The sequence below is a fragment of the Elgaria multicarinata genome, chromosome 5 (assembly GCF_023053635.1).
Source record: "Elgaria multicarinata webbii isolate HBS135686 ecotype San Diego chromosome 5, rElgMul1.1.pri, whole genome shotgun sequence".
In the NCBI taxonomy this organism is placed as follows: Eukaryota; Metazoa; Chordata; class Lepidosauria; order Squamata; family Anguidae; genus Elgaria; species Elgaria multicarinata.
Window position 1 is genome coordinate 93,354,277 of NC_086175.1, and position 18,741 is coordinate 93,373,017.

Genomic DNA, 18,741 nt, shown 5'->3' on the forward strand with positions numbered 1-18,741 from the left:
GTTCAATTTACAGAACAGGTAGCAAACCAAGGACCATACCAGCAGAACAGGGCGATGTACAGCCTGTCTGTAGCAGGGCTTCTGTTTTAAAGTGCCCCCTCAGCTGTTTCCAATTAATGCAGCTATTAAATTCCTACATACTGCAGGATCATCCCATTAGTTAGTGTATCTTCTGTTAGTTAGCATCAATACGATGCTAACACAGATGGCATGTAACTCTTCTTTCATACCTCCAGATAATAATGACATCACAATAATAGATATCATGATAATTGTAGTCTCTATTATGGCTCCCAAAAGGTATAATAAGGAACTCTAGGCAAAGCATCAAAGCCTGCATTTTTTAAAAAAAGATACACAATGTTAAACAGGTTTACCAAATTCATTGCTACTGCTCTGGCATAGTTTGTTGGTGGCAATTGAACTATTCTCATTGTTCTTGAATTGAGCCTGGCAAAAGGCTCTCGAAAATCTCTCTGATATCCAGCTTCCTAATAGACAATATGGGTCATTTTCTGTAGTCATATTGTGAACATTTGGGGAGGTCTATTTGCAACTTGGTATACTTGTGTGGCACACTTATGACTGCAAATCTCTGCACACTTACTTAGGAATAAGCCCAAAGAATGCCTCCATAAACAATGATGGTTGTAGGAACAAGGCCAAGCTACGTACCTGCTCCTTCAGAGGGAATTCAACCTTATCCAGAACAGGCAACTTCCCCTTTTCCCTAGACACAAGAACCACATTGCCTACATCTTGTCAAGATTCAGACTCAGCTGATTGGTCCTCATTCAGCCTACCACAGCATCCAGACACTGATCCAGGACCAGCACAGCCTCTTCTGACTCAGATGATAAAGAGAAATAAACTTGGATATCATCAGCATACTGTTGATGTTTTACTCCAAATCTCCTAATGACCATGCCCAGTGGCTTCATATAAATGTTGAACAGCATCGCGGACATAATGGAATCCTGAGGAACCATACAACCTAACTGACAGCAGCTGGAGGTATGATCACCCAGTGCTATTTTCTGGGCAAGACCCTCCAGATAGGAGTAGAAACAATCTAACACTATGCCTCCAAATACAAACTCACAGAGTCAGTCCAGAAGGATACCATGGCCAATGGTTTCAAAAGCCACTGAAATATCAAGCAGAATCAACAGGGTCACACCCTCCCTGCCTCTCTCCTCATAAAGGTCATCTCTCATGGTGACCAAGTACTGAAACAAGGCCTGCACACAGACTGGAAACAGTCTAGATAATCCATTTCTTCCAAGAGCTTCTGAAGCTGCATGGCCACCATCTTCTTGTACACCTTCCCTAGAAAAGGGATATTAGCAATTGGTCTGTAGTTACTGAGAACCTCTGGGCCCAGTATGGGTTTCTTGAGAAGCAGGCACAGCACTGCTTCTTTCAAGACATCAGGCGCCCATTCTTCCCATAGTGACAAGTTACCCACACATCAGACCCACTCAGTCATTTCCGTCCAGCTGGTTCAAATTTAGCCATGAAGGGCACAGGGCAAGAATGCAAGTAGTTGGGTGTGTATTTTGTGCACATTAAAAATTCCAATTGTAACAATACATTTGGTAAAACAATAATGACAGAAAGGGATTAAGAAAAGTATACTTTTGAAAGGGTTTTTATTTTTACAGTATTACTTGTATTTATTTTTATTATTACATTTATATCTTCTTACAAGGAACCCATGGTGGCTTACATGGTCTCCTCCTCTTCATTTTAGGCTGAGAGTCTGTGATTTGTCTGAAGTGATCCAGTGACTTTCATGGCTGAACGGGGACTAGAACCCTGGATCTCCTGAATTCCAGCTCAGCTCAGTGCCACTATAACCTCACTTGCTCTCAAGTGCTTTTTTAAAACCAGTCTTATTTTCAAAGGGCCACTTCCATTACACCATCATCTGTTTGAATCTGTCTCTTTACTGCTATCTGATTAATGACAGGAATTCACCCAAGAGGGTGTTTAAAAGCTGCTACACTCAAAAAGCATTTGCAAGTCCACAGGGCCTCTCAGTACCATCTTGTTAGGCTTTGTTACCTTGAATTACCATCCAAGGCGCCCATTCCCTAAAATTGGGAGAATTAAATGGCTGGCTTTGGGCCTAAGAAGCATCCTCGTTTTCCAACAATACTCCTTTTATCTACCACATTCCCTCTAGTGGTTGTGGATTTGAGAAGGCAGTAAAATGAAATGTATATGTGTAGATAGCAAGGTTCTAAAATCACTGTAGCTCTAGGCAGACATTCAGCCTACTCACATGAGGGCTAAAAATGGGGAGGGTATTTGGAGGTGCATTCAAACCTCCCAACAACAACCATGTCCTCATTCCTGATGTTCCTGTGGATCTCCAAGGAGGTATTTTCCCTCTATCCCTTTTATTGCATTGACTTGAATGTGAATAGAAACATCTGCACAACATCCATTTATACAGAGGTTTCTATTCACATTCAACAGAATGAGAGTAGAAACCCCTTTCAGACCTCTCTGGATGATTTGAGAGGGGACAGAGATGAGAATACTGGGGCATTGCCTTTAATATCTACTGGTAACATTTCTACTGTCCCTTTCTACCCATCTTTTTTCTGAGAGCTACATCTCTTCCACCTTGTTATGCTATTACTCAACCTACTGCCTATTGCCAAATTACATATTATTTCCTTGCAGAAGCCAGTCTGTATATAAATATTCTGTTGCCAACAGCTTCATTCGCACAGAAAAATGTTTGACATCATTGCAGGACTTCATCAACTGGTTTAACTCTTTCATATCGGTGACTTCACAACCGCAAGTAGCACCATCATGACAAAATATTTGAACAGGGATTATAAATTTGTCATTATTTTATTGTTGGATCACTAGAATAAACAACATGCTTTTTCTGTAATAGCCTTTCTTTATGCACATTAGGATGGAAACATAAGTATATTCTGTTAAAAAGAGCTTTATCTCTAGATACAGACATTAAATATAAGCTACATCTTCCCCAGGTGTAAGTCCTATTAAACTCAATGGGGCTTACTTCCAATTAGACATGTTACCTAAAGTGAAAGAAAAAATTGCCCTGTCCATATCGGTTCATTCAAATTACAGATCGAATCCATTGCAGAAAGATCAGAAGATTCAAAATTAATGCTCAGTGACCATAATGGTCGTAACACATTGGAGGTTAGAAAAAAGGCATTCAGTGTAGAAGGTGTAGCCTCTGGGGGCTCCTGCACCCCCAATATATTTTTAAAATATATAGGAACTAAACAATGCTTTTAAATTCTGAGAAGGAAAAAGTTACTTCCTGACATCTGCTTCCTCTGTAAATCCTACTGGTGATCCCTGGTCTTATCTGTTTTCAGAAATAATAAGGCCACTATTTTGTCAGATTTTAAAAAAACAAATATTCCACTGAGGATTATAATGTTAAAAGATGTTATTTTCTCCTTTCTAAAGTGCACATCTAATTTTGGAGCCAATGTTCTAGTTCTCATTCAGTGGGCCTATGCAACCTACAACTTTTGTTGTTGTAGGGTTCTTAGTATGGCAACATTTGAAAAGGGTAGGCCACTGAGACTCGTATGGCCTAGTTGGACAATGACTAGGGTGACCATATGAAAAGGAGGACAGGGATCCTGTATCTTTAACAGTTGTATTGAAAAGGGAATTTCAGCAGGTGTCATTTGTATATATGGAGAACCTGGTGTGGATCTACACTTCTGCTTATATCGATATTTTGAGACTTTGTAACGTAACTTGTATCGCTACCTTATATACCGTTGCTCAGTAGCATTACTTACCTTTTCTTGTAACGTTGTTGCAGAGCACACTGTTCGTTGCCCCATTGTCTGTGTTGTTTCTTCTTCTCATTTCTGTGATCCTTGCAATTCCCAGACTGTCCTTTCTCTGCGCCTACCACTTCCTTGTTTTTGTATTTTCCGTGCCTCTCTAGCTAACATTCCTTTGTGCGCATGCTCTTAATTTCAAATCTTTGTGGCAGGAGTTATTCAGAGAGAGTGGTTTGTGGATTGTCGGAGTTGTCTGTCTCTTGAGGAAAGTGTAGGGATGCCTGGTGAATGGAATGTGTTAAATCTTTCTCGTTTTTTAAACTTTATTTCTGTGGCATTACGTGCAACCTACCTCGGGTAAAAACTGTGGGTTTTTTTTAAATGATATTTAAGGATGTGCATATGTGCATTTCTTATTTAATTTATTTTTTTAAAAAAAAGTTTTTTTAAATGAGGAAGTTACATCAGACAGGGATCATGTGACATTAGTTTTGCAATGTGACACAGAAGACATCGTAACAACGGAGCACACTGAAAGAAGTCTAACGATGCAGAAGTGTTACAACGAAAGGTAAAATGGTACAAAACCTTTCTGTATAATGATATAAGGAACACATCACGTGATCACTGACATCATCCAGAGCTACCTATAACGTTACAGCTACAGTAATGTAGATTCGGCCCTGGTGAAATTCTCTCTTCATCACAACAGTTAAAGGTGCAGGAGCTATACTAGAGTTACCAGATTTAAAAGAGGGCGGGGCACCTGCAACTTTAACTGTTGTGATGAAGAGGAAATTTCACCAGGTTCTCTATATATACAAATTACACATGCTGAAATTCCCTTTTCAATACAACTGTTAAAGATACAGGAGCCTTGTCCTCCTTTTCATATGGTCACCCTAACAATGACCCCCCCCCCAACACACTCCTTCTATTTGTCCTGCAGAGCAAAATATAAATGGGTACCTTTATGTTTTGCCCTGTGGGGCAAATAGCAGTTTTGGGGAGGGGATGATTTTCATCAGTTAAAAAATAAAGAACCATGAGGAAAGAGAGCAGCAGGAGCCTTGAAGTGGCCCACTGATAATGAGCACCTGGGCAGCAAACTGAGCAGGCACCCAGGTCATCTGGGCTGGATCTACACAACTGCTTATTGAAGTGCACCGATAACTGTTGGAGCCCGTGAGACATTCCATATACTGCTTTCATAGTGTTATTTCCTCCTTTTTATTTTACATTATCCCTTCTCCATGAGCCCCTGCCAAAAGAAGTGAGGCAGGTGGCTACTAGGAGGAGGGCTTTCTCCGCTGTGGCACCCCGGTTGTGGAATGAGCTCCCCAGAGAGGTCCGCCTGGCGCCTACAACTGGATCTCTTTCAGTTGATAGTTTATTTATTTATTTACTTTATATCCTGCCTTTCCACACACAAAATTGGACCTCAAGGTGGCTAATCTCTATGGAATATTAATTTTGCATGTTGAAAACAAAAATACTGTTCAAGAAACATTTGTTTTAGCTTTCCTGTGGTCTACCTTCTATTGTTCAGAGGCTGAAATGATTGTTGAGTCTTGTCAAGAAGTCTGGAATCTCATAAAAGCTCTTCAGAGGCATTTATTGTGTGAAAAATTAGTTGTCCAAAGACCACAAAAGGAATCATAGTAATATCTGTCTGAAATATGAAAAGTTATTGATATGTTGTTGAAAGCTGCAAGAAATCCTCACCATTTGTGCTACTGGGAAAATCTAAATCACAATGAAATGTTTTGTTTCTTGCTGTTATTTTTTCAGCTTGAATTCATGCATCTCTCTTCCAATATGACATATAGCTATTAATTGACCTAGCAGTTTTAAAATAATAATAATAATGAGGTTATCACAACATATGTGGCCTAATGAGTCTTGAAAGAGCAATTTTAATGATGTCAGATGTTTGGCATTGAGGGCCTCTTGACTACTGCCTAATTAAATCAAGATTACATGCTGCTGTCTACTTTCCCTGGCACAAATTAGTTAATGAAGCCTGAAGGACCACAAGGAGGTACCAAGTGGCATTGACTGACAAGAGGTTTAAAACAAACAAAAGAAATACTTTTCACATACACTAATTACTCTGTGAACATAATACATAAACTGTCTGCATGTTTAAAATGTAGTAACGCTTTGTGGTCCAAGTCACAACTCTCAAGGCCGAAGTGAGGAGCACCCAGGGAGGATTCACACATCTGGTTTATAATCCCATTAGATGTTGACATTATTGTGCCATGGAATCCACATGGGATTGTACTGTTTGAAAAGACGTCACGGATTCCAGCCACCACACTTACAGCAAGAATATATATATTCATCACAAATATGGCCGTGTTGGTATCCATTGCTCAGTGAATTCCTTCAGACAACTGAGTTTAATTGTGTGGTGATTGTGAAAACACATGAGGTGTCTAAATCCAGCCAGACTTCCTTTTATGTGGATAGGACTGCATCAGTTTAGAGTGAGAGCCTAAGCCAGAGGTAGGCAACTTTTTTGGACCACAGCCATATTAGGCAATTTGAGAAACTCTCCTGAACACTTCCACAAAATGGCTGCCATGGGAAGCATGGGAAAGGACAAGTAACCAACCCAAAAGACTGAGTACAAGGCCACAGTGGGATCTTAGCCCCAACACCTCTTAATTATCAATAAAACAAACATAATTGAAAATGGTGCTTTTAGTAAAAAGTAATTTACTTAGAAATGCATTATTTTATTTATATATTTTATAATTGCACAGTGTCTCAAGGACTTGACTTTTTGCATACATTACATTGAAGTTGTATAATAATAATAATAATAATAATAATAATAATAATAATAATAATAATACAATGTTCTTGAATTAAATCAAAATGCAGTGCAGCTTTCTCCCAAGTATTCCTCCCTCTTTTTTTTTACTTTTTTGGTAAATTGAGCATCTTTGAAGAATGCTTCTATTTTCTTTTGCAACAGCTAAATAGCTGAGGAGCTGTCAATCCAAATGCAGATTCCAAGGGCTGCGATAAACATTGCAAGGAAATGGACAAATGTAAACGTTCGTGGATGTCAGCTGTGTTGTCAAATCTGTCACCAGACAAATAACATCCGAGTATCTTGCTGAGTGGAGTAATCCATTCTTTCCTCAGAAATTTTGTACAGATAAAAGACATGCATGGGTTCCTGGCATCATCATCATCATCATCATCATCATCATCATCATCATCATGGTGGGGGAAAGGATCATTCTAAGTCTAGAGTAACCATTTTGGATGCTGCTCAAAGTCCTTGTCTTCCCATCTTACCCATTTAGAACTGTCACTCATATTCAACATTTCACATAGTAAGCGTTGCACTTGCTGCCTGTTCTCAAGACCCTGAGCCATAATTTCGCACCATAGGAATGCAGAGAACAGGTTCCAGATTGCTTCCCTTAGGCTTCCTCTAACTCTCCCTTCACCCATCATGTTGTTTCTGACCAATTATGCCACTGCTCTTCAGCATGCTCTGTGACTTGACCTGGCTACTGACCTTTACCAAAGACCATCCCATACCTTTGTATCTGGCTGCTCTTTGTCTTGAAAGCCCTGTGCACTGGGTACTCTTGACAGAAGCAGGAGTTGAACCCCATCATGTGTGGCATGGGCAACAGTTGACTTCTAGAACCTGAAAGGCAGCATTACCCAAAATGGTGTCATCCAGTATTTTGATCTTCAACTCCCACTAGCCCCAGAGAGCAGTGCCAATGCACAGGATTGCTGGGAGTTGTAGTACTTCCGGAGGGTACCAGAAGGCTGGTGTAAAGTGAGGCACATGAAGATCTCAGCTGAAAGTATATTCATTTATTTTATTTATTACATTTCTATAATGCCCCATAGCTGAAGCTCTCTGTATGCCAGGCCAAGTCAGAAAACACTGAACAGAAACATGACCGGCCAACGCCCAGCCTAAGTTTGGGCGGGAAGGCCGGCAGTTGCGTTTGGGGAGGAGCGATAAAACGCTCACCCCACGCTAGGGCTGGTCACGTGGACTGACTGGGCTGCGCTGCTATATAAGCAGACAGCCCCCGGCAACTCGGCCTCTTTCAACACGTTGACCCACCCGCCCGCCCAATCCTAGAATGGGATTAGCCAGTCGCTCTCTTTGGAGAGGGGGCTAAGTAGGAATTTTTCCCCACGGGGTTTTCGCCTACTTCATACTGGGAGCATAAAGAGGACGGGTGAATAAATAGGTTAATCCGTGGCAGGGTTGTGCGGGAATTGGTTAGTTTGGATAGGGTTGGTAAGTACACTGGCACCCATTGGGGGGTGATGGGCATAACCAGATGTCCTGCTCCACGGGGCTTCGCGGGCCCCGTGTCAGGATATGGAATGCCTTTGGAGCCCCTCAGGTTTCATCTACTTACTGTCATTATGGCAATAAGCGGGGGTGAAATCTGGTGGACTCCCCACACTTTAAAAGTGACGGTCAAGGCAGGAGCTGGGGAACCGCTTTCTGCCTTGGAGTGTGTCTTGCCCTTGACAGGCCTAGGGGCCTGAGAGAAGAATGAATTCCCACACAGGCACATGGAGATCCGGGGAGGGATGTTACTACCATGTTATAAATAAAGAGGCCCAAGTTTAACCCACATACGTTGTCTGTGTTTTATTTCTGCTTCCTTCTCCAACACGCAAGGAGAAGTGAAGGGGTTAATTGAAATCCATGTCAACAGCTCTGTACCATGTTCTTCATCTGGTTTGCAGCCCTACGACTATGAGGACACCTTCATAAAAGCATCATACTGGACAACGAGCAGGAAATTAAGACAGAACTTAATACAGTGGAGGCTAGAGGCTCTGATTTTGGTGGGGCTGTGATTCCATTCTGAGTTTTAGTCAGAACCATCCAGAACAATGAAGGATCTATCTAAGGTGCTGAACCCTACCCCCAAAATAGGTTTAGCACTGGGATAGTTCCTTTAGAGTTCTGGCTGGTTCTGACTGAAACCTGGAATGGATTTATAGCCCCACCGGAATCAGAGCCACCAGCCTCCGTTGGCTTAATAAATATAATATGTATCACTCATCATAGTCTGGAAGTGAAAATCTGCCATACCAGTCAAATAGAGGCACAGATGTTTGAATACAAAATGAAGAAAAACATTACAGTTTAGAAATGTGTCAACCAACCAACCACATGTTGGTAATAATGGGGGGGGGACCAATACCTTTCCCCCCCACACACCTTTCTTGACTCGCCACTCCCAACAAAAAAGACAGAACAAATAAAGGGAGAATAGCTCATCAACGTCAAGACAAAGGAAATGGCAGAAATTGCCTTAGGGTATACAGCAACCTGCCACCGCATTAGACATGAATGATAATTCAAAGTGGACACATGGTGCCAAGCCCCAAAGGGCCAAGAATCAGAATTGGTCTTGGCAATGCACCATAGTTTGTCACGCCAATAAAGACACTGGAAGCAAAATGGAGATTGGATTCTCGACTAAGGAGGGAAGAGACTAATTAGCCTTCCTTTGTGCACCTGCCACTCTAGATTCTGTCTTCCAGCAGTTATCAACATTTCTGCATGAATGCAAGAAAACTTACGCTTTCCTATCTCCTTCTTCTATCATTTTGCATCTTTTTTGTATGTCTTTCTGCCATGTCTCCCCACTTCTGCTCTTCCAATTTTTTCACTATTTATTACCTCAAGACCGAGACCTAAAAGGAATCGGGTAGAATTTAACAAGCGTTGGACCAACTCAGGCCTAATCTACAACAAGCAGGGTATTGCACTATGAAAGTGGTATGTGGTATGTGTCAATGGGCCCCAACAGTTGTCAGTGTACTTCAATACCTCTATAAAGCAGTAGTGTGGCCTCTGCCTCTTATATACCACTTTCATACTGCTTTCATATTGCAATATCCTGCTTGGTGTAGATTAACCCTCAGTATCATGACTTGTGGGGAAGCCCTGTTCTTCACACCTAGAAATTATACCTGGAGAAGGGGGCACTGACACCACATAGTTGGCCCAGGCTCACATGTCATGCAAAGCATTGACCCTGCACCCAGAATGTCCATGCATTGATACTGACATCTGCACTAGGGAAGCTTGTTCACAGGTAGGCTTCTGTACAACTTCCCAATTAGTATGTTCTAGGGTGGATTCCTGCATTGAACAGGGGGCTGATGGCCTTATAGTAGGGTGACCATATGACCAGATTTGCCCGGATTTGCCTGGGTATTTGGTGACAAATCCGGGAGGGGGAGGGGAAACCAGGATTTTTCCAATCTTCCCCAGCCAAAGATCAGCTCTAATGGGAATTAACAAAAATGCTTATAACTCTGTCATTTTTAAAGATAAAGAGATGAAACTTCGCACCATGATAGGTTTTAGGTAGAGGTTTAGCCATACGAAATTTGAAGTAGATCTGTTCATCCATTGATTTTTAAGGATTTTTTTAATAATTGAGGTTTTAAAATTATTATTTTTAAAATCGTCATTTTTAAAGATAAAGAGATGAAACTTCGCACCATGTTAAGGTTTAGGTAGAGCTTTAGCCATACCAAATTTGAAACAGATCCGTTCATCTATTGATTTTTTAGGATTTTTTTAATAATTGAGGTTTTAAAATTGTTTTATAGAACAGATTTGTCTTATATGTGTGCTGTAAAATCAGACATGTGACCAAGGCTATGTTTGGGTGGGCATGCCCCCTTGGTACTGGACACGTCCCCTTGGGGGCCGACCATGTTGTCCTCCTTTTTGGTTTCCAAAATATGGTCACCCTACCTTATAGGCCCCTTCCAACTCTACTATTCTATGATTCTATGATCTCACCAATAACACTAGATGTAGTTATGCTATTATCCCGCCATGTTTCCAGCCTCTGTGAAAAACGTATTTGCTTTTCTTAGCCCTTAGTTCCCCCCTGCCACCAACCTTTTATAATAATATCTTATTCCTAGAGATGGGGGAGAAATCCATTTGGGTTCGAGTTCCAAGTGAACACTCCCAGTTCATACCCTGGGCCTAATGTACAAATTAGAATATGGGTTGGGCCCAGAATTGTACCTCAATGAAAAAGAAGAGCCACATTTTTGTTCCCTTTACCTTAGAACCAGGGTTGGCAACTTGTGGCCTTCCAGATGTTGTTGGATTCAACATCTATCAGCCTGAGACAGCATAACCAATGATGAGGAATGGTGGCAGTTGCAGTGCAATAATTTGTGGAGGACCACATGTTGCCAACCCTTGCCTTAGAAGATGGTCCAGGAGCTGCCTTTAACCTTATCATTTTCTCATTGCTTATATTTATTGGGAAGAGATGGGAGTTGCAGCAGCTGCCACATGCCCTCTAAATAGGGCAACTAAAGCCTCTGGGTGGATGGGCCCTTCCCCCTTTGAAATGTCTCCATGGTGGTAGTCATCTCTTTTTCCCTGTAGAGCATAAAAGATGGTGGCCCCCATGGGTACATGGGGCAGCCATCCTTTTCTTTTCATACAGAGGTCAATGGAGAGATGGCAACGGGTCCACCCAGGGTCTTTTGAGGCTCAATTTGCAAGACATATGTGGCAACTGTGGTGTTTTTTAGCTGCATCAAGAAGCTACAAGCATTTAAGAAGGGAGTTAAAAGCAGAGTATCTCATAAAATGTAAGTACTTTAGGGGGAGTACAAAAAGTTTGGAGAATTTTATGGCCTTTGTTATAACCTGTTGAGTTTCATCCAGGGATGGCAGTCCCATAGAAGAAACAGATGAGGTGCAGAAACCAGAAATGGTCAAGACGATTTTTTAAAAAAATTATCATCATTTTCATGTCTCATTATTGTGAACTTGGTTTCAGCGTTCTGCATTTCTGTCCTTCTACAAAGTAAGAAAAGAATATTATATGTATAAAAGTACTGTGGAAGGTAAGGTATTTTAGCCAGGCTGTGTAAGGTTGGAATATATTAGGGTTAAGAAAATACTTAAAGATGGCTTTGTATGAATGCATCGAAAATTGTATTTTTAATAGTCTTTCTCTATCTATGATATTTAGTATGTATTTTCAAGTTGTACCATTGGGCAAGTCTGTTACTTTTCTATTCCTATAATTACATTTGCTCTGTGCTATGATTATATCCACCTTGTTCTTTCCAGCATTTCATTTTCCACTTATCAAAATCCAAGTATTCAGAGTAGAGCTATTTAACAAGGTCATTAGAACCCTTAGAAATAATTATTTCACTCCATTGCCTGTCTTGACTTGCTCATTTTAAAATCACCCAAAGCAAAATCTGATTTTACCTGACATTTTCATGCAAATTAGAATAGAACATGGCTTTTTAAAAACTATGTTGTCACGACATTTTCTAAATACACTCAAACACACTGAATGTCTATGAACTTATTTCTGTCCAATATTATGAGAACCATAGAGAAAAGTAGGGATGGGAAAATGAGCTTTGTTCAATATTGCTAAGATTCTCCAAACATCTCCTGGGCAGGCCATCCAAATGGGTACCCCACCCATGCAGGAGGAAAGTAATGTTGTGAGTTCAAATCTCAACAGGAAATGGGCGGACCATGAAAATGGTTTAAAAACCAAAACAAAAAACCACCCTGAACACAATGGTATTTGACAACTACCCTCTGTTACTAATACTCCTTTCTTAGGGAAGGTACTTGAGAGGGTCAACTGCAGGCACTTTTGGAGAATTTGATTATTTAAACCCATTCCAGTCTGGGTTTCAATCTAGTTATGGTACTGAATCAGTCTTTGTTCCCCTGATGGATTACCTTTATTGGGACAGGGCAGGGGAAGTGCAACTCTGTTAATTCTGGTTGATTTCTCATTGGCGTTTGATACCGTTGATCATGGTATTCTCCTAGATCTACTCCGTGGGCTGGGAATTGGAGGCATTGTGTTACAATGGTTTCAGTCTTATTTGCAGGGTCAAATGCAGCAGCTCAGCTGTTGCCAGGAGCTGCCCCTTTCAAGCATGCAACTCCTTTGCTGAGAGAACTGCACTGTCTATTTGCTACCAAGCCAGGTTTAAGGCTTTGGTACTAGTATATAAAAGCTCTGAACAACTTGGAACCAGGATACCTGAGAAAGCACTTTCTCCCCTATCAACCTGCCCAGTGACTGATGTCATAAGATGGCATGGTCCTGGTGGTTCTGCATGGACCTATGTCTCGATTGGAGTCCACCCAGTGTAGGGTCATCAGTTTGGTGGCCCCATTTGTATGGAACTCCCTGCCTCTGGAGGCCAGAACCCCTGAAAACATATTTATGGCCTTAGCTAGACCTAAGGTTTATCCCGGGATCGTCCCGGGGTCATCCCTGTTCATGTAAATGACACACAGGGGATCCCGGGAGCAGGCAGGGATGACCCCGGGATGATCACGGGATAAACCTTAGCTAAGGCCTATGTCAAAAAAGCCTTCCTTGATTGATCAGCCACAGTTTTTATTGGTATTCTGTTTTTAAAACAAGCTCTTTAAAAAGGTGTTTTATTCTTTTTATCTTTTATTCTTTACCTCTTCAGAATCTGTCTAGATGTGAAGTTGTGTATAAGTGTTGTAAATCAATAAAAAAATATAAAATGCATGATATTGAGGAAATTGCTTGAAAAAATGCATACGTTAGGCAATGTAATAGGATAAATTCACACAAAAATACGTATGACTTTTCATGCAACTTAAAAACAGCAATTCTCAAAGTTTGGGATGAATCACATCTAAGACTAGACAAATGGGACATTGAGAGAAACCGAAATTGGCAGATTCATCCATCCTTACGTAGCTCACTTCTCAAAATTCAGAAACATAGTGTTACATTTTGAAGACATTTAAGTGCTTAAACCTGGCTAACTGAATGACAAGGAGAACTGGTGGTAGATTTAGGAATGGTGGCTTATTTTGGACATCTCCAAATATGCAACCCTTTCTGCCTACATGTCATTATTATTATTATTATTATTATTATTATTATTTATTTATTTATATAGCACCATCAATGTACATGGTGCTGTACAGATAACACAGTAAATAGCAAGACCCTGCCGCATAGGCTTGCTCCAGCAGAGGTGGAGGTATATGTTTCTTAGGCCATAGCTAGACAGGGTGATATCCCAGGGATCATCCGGGGATCATCCCTATGCATCCATGTGACACATAGGGGATCCCGGGAACAGGGAGGGATGATCCCTCCCTTTCCTCAGGATATCACCCTACCCTTTTTTCTCATTTTTTCTGGGTCTCGGGATGATTCCGAGACTGCAGAAAATATGGCCCGCCATCACAGTTTGTCTCAGCTCCTTGTGAGTAAATGCAAGGCGCCGGGAGCCAAGCATGGGGCACAGAGCTCCTCAGGAGCTCTGATCCCATTGGGGGTGGGGTGGGGATTGGGGAAAGTAATTTTTTTAAAAACCCACTAACCTTCTGTGCACGAGTGCTCATGCGCTCCATCCCCTTTAACAAAAATAAGGGCGGCCACAATGTCACGCACCACATGTAAACCAGGGTGATGATCTCGTGATCATAAAATCGTGAGATCATTGCCCTCCACCCCCTCGCCTAGCTGAGGCCCTGGAATAGTTTTCCTAGGGTGGTATGGACCCCCCATGCTGAATTTAAAACACCTGAAATAACAGGTGTTTTTCAAGATGGATAGAAGCTATTTATCAGTACTCGTTTCAAATAATTCTACTTCCTCTGGAAATGGCAAAATGGCTGCCCGGGAGATTAACTTCAGCTACAGAGGGATCCTTACACAGGCTGCCCTTCCACAGCTGCATTTTCAGAAATCTCCTTAGGGTTTATGTGATCTGAGATTATTAGAATTACGCACTAAATAATTCCTTCCTAGTTTTTTTTTAAGGCACCAAAGCAGCAGGAGATTAAGGAAATAGGTGTGGGGGGAAATGCATGAAACAAGGGATTCTTTGCTTCATTTGTGCATATCCATGGCAAGGTAGGAGAGTGTGGTTTTTTTGCATACCGTTTCACACTCTCTAATGGAATGTTTTCCTTTAAAATTGAACTGTACCAAAAATCAGTGCAGCGCTAATGCTGTGTGGGGAACCCAGATATCTAAACACCCCAAATAAATATCTGTTCTGTCAAATTTGGTGGGATGTTCCTATTAGACAATATTATTATAATTTCCACTTCACCAACCTAAAAAATTACACAATGGGTAATAATTTTCAACACCAGACTGCTTAACCATTTACATCTAATCTGAGAGCTTTAGTGGGGAAATTCTACAGAACACAGACTTCTGTGGCTCTTATGATTGGGAGATATTGGCACAGCTTTAATAGTAGCTCTGTTAACTAAATGGCATCATCACCATTCGGTATAAATTGCTTGACACAGCTTGCCAAAAACCCATCACATTCTTGAGAAGTGTTACTGTTCTTAAAATGTACATATCAACCAAACTATTTGAAGTTTTGTTACTTTTGGCAAAGGAACTGCAGGACCATCAGGTTGCTGTCAAAACCAATCATCAGGTTTGTATTTTATTTAATGTAAAATTATTTGGTAGTATGTACAATAATCTTTTTATATAGATAGGTAGATGGAGAGATAGGCCATTATATTCTACTACCAAATAATTGGAGAGAATTCTTTTTATGTATTTGTGCTGCACCTACATGGATGAATTACTGATCTCTCAAAGCTGGATCTGAACTCTTTATTGATTTTGTGTTTTTTACAGTTGTCCTCAAGCTAGCCTGGTTATAATGACACATATGGAGAGCGGGTTCTCACAAGACATATGGTCACTAGTATATCCAAGGACACTGTGTTCTCGTGGATCTGCAAGAATTCATCACTACTGGTGTCATACATCTTATTGCTCCAGGGAAAGTAGTCACCATTCTTGCTGAAGGACATTTCCTTGCTCTTAATTTAACATGCGCTGTCCAAGGAAGGAGAAAAGTGTCCTTGAAATATTAGCTTCCATTTTCTTTGGCTACTATTCATTTTTTCACTTAGTTTTTCTGTGTGGCTTAATAAGAACATGAATCTAACACTCAGCAATGTGAAACCTTGCCACTATATCTATAATCATGATTGCTTAAAATGTTGCATAATATTTAGAGGTATGTTCAAATAGGGTAAGTGGCCTATAGATCTATAATAATAATAATAATAATAATAATAATAATAATAATAATAATAATAATAATAATTAATAATAACAACAACTGCCCAATTCAGTCACATTAAAGTCAAGGGCTAAAAAAACATAAAAGGTAACAGATTTCTAAATGCTGGCAAGAAAAGTAGGACTTAAGATGGAAAATATTATTTAGGATTGCTGTTGAAAGTTATCTGTCTGACATGAAATTGTATCTATAGAAACTGGAATGATTGCAAGGAACCAAAGAGTTCTCCATTAACTAGAAATTTGCAACTATAGCAGCACAATTAGCTCAACTATTTTGAATCATAAATGAATAATAATGAATACTCTGTATACTAAAGAAGGGGCTTCTTCAATTCGTGGAGTGAGCGAGGATCCATTGGAGGCTTCTTGTGAGAAAAAGGAAGTGGAGTGCTGGTGGGTTTTTTAAAATTTATTTATTTTGCCAGTTCTTGCATCCCAGCGTTTTTGGAGGGTTCTCCTACCCTCCAGGAAGTGACACTGGGGGCTTCAAGAGGAGAGGGAGGCCATAGCTAGACCTAAGGTTTATCCCTGGATCGTCCAGGGGTCAAACCTGTTCATCTAGGTGACACACAGGGGATCCAGTGCTCAGGCAGGGGTGAACCCTGGATGATCCCAGGATAAACCTTAGGTCTAGCTGTGGCCGGAATCAAAGAAAATTGATATTCCATCACCTTCCCCCAGCACCAATGCAACTCCCCTGAGCACCAGTCTGGATCTGACCCACAATATCTGATGGTGATCCAAAATCCTAAAACTGATTGCAGATTGATTGAAACCATACAAATAGCTTGGTTTCTGCAGCTATAATCTTTCAACGATCAGCCTCCCTGCCCCCCCCCCATCCCCTGTAGCAACCATTTATCAAAAGAAACTATAATAAGAACCAAGGCATTTCAAACTGTGGCTGTTTTCACTGGAAGTTCGGCTCCTACAGTCTAGGAATGAGACCAGTTAATGAATGTGAGCAGCCTCAATCTCAATTAGCATTCTTGTCGGGCTAAAAGAGATGTGATTATTTCTCCTGCCAAATTGTTAGGACCCATAAGCAGGAGGCTGTCCTTTCCCATGTTCCCCTGCATGGTAAGCAGCTTTTTCTATCAGCTGCAATGCTGTGCCAGAGCACTCTATAACCGCAGGAGGCCCCACTCACACTGAGAGTTTTATTTAAGTCTTCTCTCTCCCTCCCTCCCCCCTCTCTCATTTTTAGTATTTATAATTTCTGGATCTAAAGTGGTTGAACACAGAGGGGACAAAGTGAACCTACATACCATTGAGGAGAGGAGGGGAGACTGTAAACAAGGCTCATACTGCTAGCAAAGGTATCACCGATGTGAAATGACACAGACCGGCATTTTTTGGCAAATCCACTTCTCAGCTGCCAGCAACAGAACTGTAGTGCTCTTTGGCTGCTTTCCTGGTAAACTACAGGTGGATGAGAGGCAAAAGTTGTGCCATTACAAATTCTCATCTCTTAGATCAAAGTGCACAAGGAGAACTGCAGGTGTGCAATATTAATTGCTGCATTTATCTTTCTGGTCATTTAATAATTACATCTAATGAGGTTACCATATAGCTGCAACCTTATAGTGCTCTGAAAGCATTTACACAATGCATGAAAAGGTTCTCGGTATTCATTTATATACATAATTTGTGAGTTATATATACTAATATTTAGTGATTAGATTTGTTTCGTTCTAAAGAGCTTGCCGTGGTGAAAAGGAGTTTATCTCAATTTATCCTCACAACAGCCCACTAGGACACAATAGGATAGGCTAGTGTAGGCTCTCCCACACTAGAGGCATTCAAGAGGCAGCTGGACAACCATCTGTCAGGGATGCTTTAGGGTGGATTCCTGCACTGAGGGGGTGGTGGTTTTGGACTCGATGGCTTTACAGGCCCCTTCCAACTCCACTATTCTATGATTCTAAGAGACTTACTCAAGGTCACCTATTGACTTCATGGCTGAGCATGTACACCCTGCTCCTCAAATGGAAAGGGATAGAAAAATCATGAGAACTGAATGCTGACATGTAGAAAATGCATTGTGTAGTCTCTCTGTCACACTTAGGTTGTCTATGTGTGAAACGTTGTTAAATGAACCAACCTAATTCACACTTCCCTGATTACTACACAAATTGGAATGCAGTTATCTTTTGGACTGCAGTTTTCAGCTCAGGTAGAATGTATGCCAAAAAAAGTATTGTTTAGGGCAGGGGTGGGCACTCTCTAGGGCTTTATGCCATGTTGCCAGAGGCCACTGGGAGCTACACCCCTCCCCTACTAAAATTGCCCCTACCGCTGCTGAATTTGCTGTCACGGGAAGCCTAACACTGCAATTTTAGAAGGAACTGCAGTCACAAATATGCTTACAAAGCCTTTCTTCAGACCTTTGCACTCAAAGTGTGCAGGTCTCTGTGGCAGCCCGGGGAGCATGGGTGTTAGTGGGTGGATAGGGCTTCCATGCACACCGTTGCCCCCTCCCCACTTTAGGTATACAGTCAAATAGCTGCATAGAATTTATTTGTCCATAGATCTAATTATTATTATTATTATTATTATTATTATTATTATTATTATTTATATAGCACCATCAATGTACATGGTGCTGTACAGAGTAAAACAGTAAATAGCAAGACTCTGCCGCATAGGCTTACAATCTAATAAAATCATAGTAAAACAATAAGGAGGGGAAGAGAATGCAAACAGGCACAGGGTAGGGTAAGCAGGCACAGGGTAGGGTAAAACTAACAGTATAAAGTCTGCACAACATCAAG